This window comes from Anser anser, assembly GCF_964211835.1.
Source record: "Anser anser genome assembly, chromosome: 4".
Classification (NCBI taxonomy): domain Eukaryota; kingdom Metazoa; phylum Chordata; class Aves; order Anseriformes; family Anatidae; genus Anser; species Anser anser.
Window position 1 is genome coordinate 25,690,911 of NC_139724.1, and position 5,139 is coordinate 25,696,049.

The 5,139-nt window shown below is 39.2% G+C and overlaps 1 protein-coding gene across 3 annotated transcripts in view; it reads right to left on the bottom strand.

Moving 5' to 3' along the window:
- Positions 1 to 5,139, bottom strand: part of GALNT7 (polypeptide N-acetylgalactosaminyltransferase 7) — a 71,962-nt gene that overhangs the window by 61,311 nt on the left and 5,512 nt on the right. The window lies entirely within an intron of this gene.

Sequence of the window (5,139 nt, forward strand, 5' to 3'; positions counted from 1 at the left end):
TTCCTGAAAATCAGGATTGCTGGGATTAAACTGAAAACAGTACTTTGACAAGTTCTCAATACAGACTAAATTCTTGCAAATATTGTGCAAGATGAAACCTGTTCAAAAACCTGTTCAAGCCATCTCTCTCCTTTCCAGTAACAGCAACTGGCCGAGTCTATCAGTGGGAACTTTGGTGCTTAGCATTTAAGGCTGTAAAGACTTCTGTAATCCTAGACTTGAGCTGTGGAGCTCATACAGAAACAGTTTTATTCATAAAAGTGTTAGTTTTATATCCTGTTAATAATAATTTTATATACTTGTTAAAAAATCTGTTAGAAGATGGACTGTCTAAGCTACTACAGAGGATAAAAACCAAGAGAAGTATTCTAATCATTTATCTTTCTTCTAATTTATCTATTCTTCTAATCATTTATCTTTCTTCTTAACTTCCAGATATTCTTATCACCTTAGTGCAAACCAAGAAAACTCTTAAGTTGCTGAACAGTGTGTCATGAGAGTAAGCCCAATTAACTCCCCAAATCCCCACAAAGAATCAACAAGGAAAATAAAATTGACTAGGGGAAAAAAAAAAGTTTAAGCAAGGTACTCATCCATCATCTGAGGATGAGATTGGAAAAAGAACCTGGACCAGCAAAGGTCAATGCACCTCATTACACCAACACGAACTTGTACTGGCTGCAGTCAATCAACGGTCAATATCAAGCTTCCTAGTGAGGATCTCATCATACCTTATGAGAGGTATACCGTAGGACATCATACCGTAGGACAGATAAAACGTGCTCAAGGACAGCAAATTTCAAAGAATCCTCATTATTTTTAAGTAGGCCAACCCCCAGGACATATCCATTTCATCCAGAAAAATTAATCCAGTCTGCTCCCTGCCATCCTCTTTTTCCCAGGGACCCTCAGGCATACACAAAGATTAAAGGCTACATGAACTATCCTGGCAGGCTGTTCCCTTTTATCAGAACAGCTTGACAACTCCCCTGTCATCACTAGTCTTGGTGGAAGATAACAGTGGGAACAAAATTTGGCAACTACCTGAGAGGTGACTTATATAGTAGCCATGGAAAAGGCAAGACTGCTCACTAAGATGACGACGCTGTGTCTTACAGATTCCCCCCTTTGTTTCTCCACATGAAATAATGGCTCTGGTATCACCACTTCGGATTCCTACTCAAGGGTCTCATCGTACGTTGCCAAAGCTGCGCCACAGTAACCACCTGCCCCAGGTTTGACAAAGCCTTCTCCCAGTCTGAAATGCAGAGCTGCCCTCCTTCAGGATGTTTTCTCCACTGGTGACCCTGAAGGAGGAGCTCACGGCAGGACCTGCTCAAAGAGGTTCATGGCCTCACTGTCAAGTCAACATTCTTTCTCAGCCTGAATTTTCTGATCCTGTTTGCATTATTGAAACATAAGCAAGTCTTCAAGATGAACATTTTAGATTGGTATTTGAAAACGGGGAGGGACAGAAGACACAAGGTGACTTCATCTCTTAAACATGTTGGTCACTCAAACGCAGTCTTACTTTAGAGGCCCAGAGGCAGGGCTGGAATACCTGCACAGAGGGTGCAGCTCATGATCACTCTACACAGTAAGTAAAAGTCTGGAGTAAAAAAAGATACCGGAGTATCTTACACTGAGAGAAATATCAGCATTTGGAGCTGACGATCTCCAAGAAGGGATGCAAGAGACAGTGCAAGATTCGTCTGCATCATTAGCATGAGCCAAGGCACAGGAAACCCACACACCATCCGTCCTTTTGCTCCTGAGAACTGCTGGCTAAACACTTTCTGATCAGAGGCAGTGACTGCCTGCACATACACAATTAGAATACACTTACAGACTACCACAAAAAGCTGTTCTTCCCTTAAAACAATCAAACTAACACCCCCCCCCCCTTTTCCACCTTGGCAGATCAATGAAATATTGTTCTTTTTAAGCTAATCTCTAGTGAAGGTCTTGGTTCTGCCCAGGAGGAAGATATTTCATAGAGGGGAGGAAAATAAAGGTGGAAAGCATGGAAGAGGTGAGGAAAAAGAGCAACATATTTCATAGCTGCTGCTTAAAGCTTCTCAGAAGGCTTTGGCATATTAGAATAACAGTGTGGGAGATGAATTACCAGAAGCAGAGCAGGCGAAACAATCTAAGATGCATGATAAATGCACATTGACACATGCATGGCTTATAAAAGACATATATACAAGTCATGAAGAGCTAACTTCAAGGCCTCATTTAAGTGAAAGTGTAGCAAATCATGTTTCAAGACTGAAGGATGCAGAGAACAATTTATTTTCTCTGAACAACATATCTCAATATTGTCTTTCTTGTTATTCCTTCATTAATAGGAAGAATAGAAAGATCATGGCATTTCAATTCCAGACAGTTGTAAGAGGTGGCTTGGTTTCTTTCTTGTTTCTGTTTTGAAATGTCATTAGATGATGCATTTGTTAACAAATTAACTTAATAAAACAATAAATACCTCTTTGTTTGACTTATCAAGAATTCTTATTATCTAGCTCAAAATAAAGACTGTTTAAATATCTCAAACCCGTAAAGGCAGGAATTGAGCAAAAAAATGGGAGTCCTGCTGTGTTTCATCCCTATTGAAAAGCTATTCATTGTTTTTTAGTCATCCTTCACAAAAGGAAATCTTTTATGACAGGTTAAAACCAAAGCAAATTTTAATCCCCAAGTTGTGACAAAAATGTTCTACTATGAAAAAACAATATTCAGTTTCATTAAAAATCTTGCAACTTTTTCTAAAGCACATTATTTAACACAATACTTTGTCTTTTTATATCAACCAACTACATTAACTCAATTCAGAATAGTTCTTGCTAAGCCATTTTCATTGCCAATTTCTTTCTTTTTTTTTTTTTTTTAAGACAACAAAACAAGAAACTTTGTGGGCAGAGCACCATCTGCTTATGCTTTAATTTCATTAACAGTTATATTTTGAGACCTTCAACTGTAAAGAAATTTTCCAAATGTGAACCAGTATACCGATTTTACTTTACACCTTCTTGCAATCCCCTCCTGCTGCTCAGAGGTGTACCACACATCAGTGCTGGCTGCTGCTATTCGCAACTCAGCATTCCACAAGGAAATCAAAAGAAAATAAGTTGCAGCTTCTGAAAGCCAGAGCAATATTAAAACAAACAAAAAAAAATTACTGGTGTCAGTGATTAGAATGAAGGATTCAAGAAAAGGTAGTAAGAGAGAAACTTGAAAGAAATGCAATTAGTATAACATGGAAAAAAAACAACTCATTTGTTCTGTGAGTTGCAAGAAAGCATGCTTACTCATGGAGAAGGAAAAAGCCTTCAAAATGGTAAGAAGTCTACTAGCCTGGGGCAACAGAAGTTAAAAAATGAAAGAAATGATAATGGCAAGCTGGGTAGGAATACTAATATTCTTCTGTCCTTAGCGGTGGTGGGAGTGAAAAGTCTCAGCTCTTCTTTCCTCAGGTATTCCTGTTTAATACAGTCCTTTTTTGAGGATCAACTTCATTTCAAAAAAAGTAGCCATTTTTGTTTTCTACATAAAGTTTATACCTAGCCAGGTAAGAATAGCATTGTTACTCCCACGTGGGAATAAAATGGGAAGTCAGCGGGTTTTCAGACAATAGATATTCTGTTCTGTAAAACACACCTCTAGAAAAGCACCAGCCTATTCCACAAACGGCTTGCTGCAAGCAAGGAATTTGTTGTCGTTTTTTTCCCCAAAAATTCAGACCTACCAATTCAAATGAGCTATCAAATGACTAAGCAAACATTTCAAAACCATTTAACCACATATATGAAGAACACAATAAGGATTACTACTTGAAAACAAAGGTTGAATAAAAATATTCTCCTTCTCCTCTACCTGGCTTACAATTACTAACAAGAAAAGAGCCCTTCTCCACAAAAGCACATACTTTGCCAGCAAGCTCTTTCAAGAAATAGCCGACAATTAAACCAATAAACCCCAAACCAGAAACCTGCTCTAAAGCACAAGCCCAACTTTTGGGTTAAGTTTTTCAGAAATCTACCCCTGAAAGTTCAGAATGCCCCAAAATCCAAGCCTAAACAGCACCGCAGGTCGCAGAAATGCACATTGCTGGCTGCTTACTGCTCCCGTTTGTTGGACCATGCTGGCAACATCCTGCTTTCTGCACACAGTAGCTTGGCATTCCTGTTAGTCATAGTGGGAAAATACCTCATTTGCCAACACGGTGCCAAAATCTAGAGCACTGCAGGGCGGAGGTGGACTGCTAAAGGCAGATTCAAGCAAGATAAATTCCCTTTAATTCACAAAAAGATTAAAGAAAACTGGTGGAGGAGGCGGCCTTTTAAGCAGCATGTTTCTATTTTTAAACTAATCGTTCACAGCAGATGTTTGTTTTCCATACTTATGGAGGAAATCTAGTAATTAAATGTAACTGCTACCAGACTTGGAATCCTTCTCTCAGTTTATATGGCCTATTTTCTGTGAAAAGCATCCACCCCCCTCCAAGGTAGAAGTCAAACCTATTAATGTAACAGCTTATCCTGCCCTATTTCCACTTGGCAGTCTCCCGTAATGCTGATTTAATATCTGACAAAAATAGGACAAAGATACTGTCATTTTTCATTAGGGAATGCCAGCTCAGTACAAGCAATTTTAACTCTACTGAGCTCGAGCTGGAGAAGGTTCGTGCTGCTTGACCGTGTGATGAAAAACCCACGCACACACTTCTGCATGTGGTATGCTGCTCTTCAGGCTGACATCCCGATGACCCACTGGGCCTTTTCTGATAGCTAAACTTACAACAGAATTTCCACTGCTTTAGCTTAGCCATCACCTCTCAATTCAATAAATCAGAACAGAGTTAGCGGTTACCTAGATTTTCACATCTTTCCAAGTAAGGACTTTATTGCATGCTATTTTTAATGCCCCTTTCTGCAGCCACTAAGCAGCTCCAACTACCACATCTATTGTCACTTGTTTTCCAAAAACGACCCATCAAACCTGTTGCGTAGATTCTTCCTTCCCAACTTTTGTGGTCTTACTCATGGTTTCTTTCTCAGGCACAGCATTAGTCGAATAGTTTTAGTCCACAGTTCCCTACGTGAACACAATCATCAAGCTTTTTATTGCATAAACTTACCT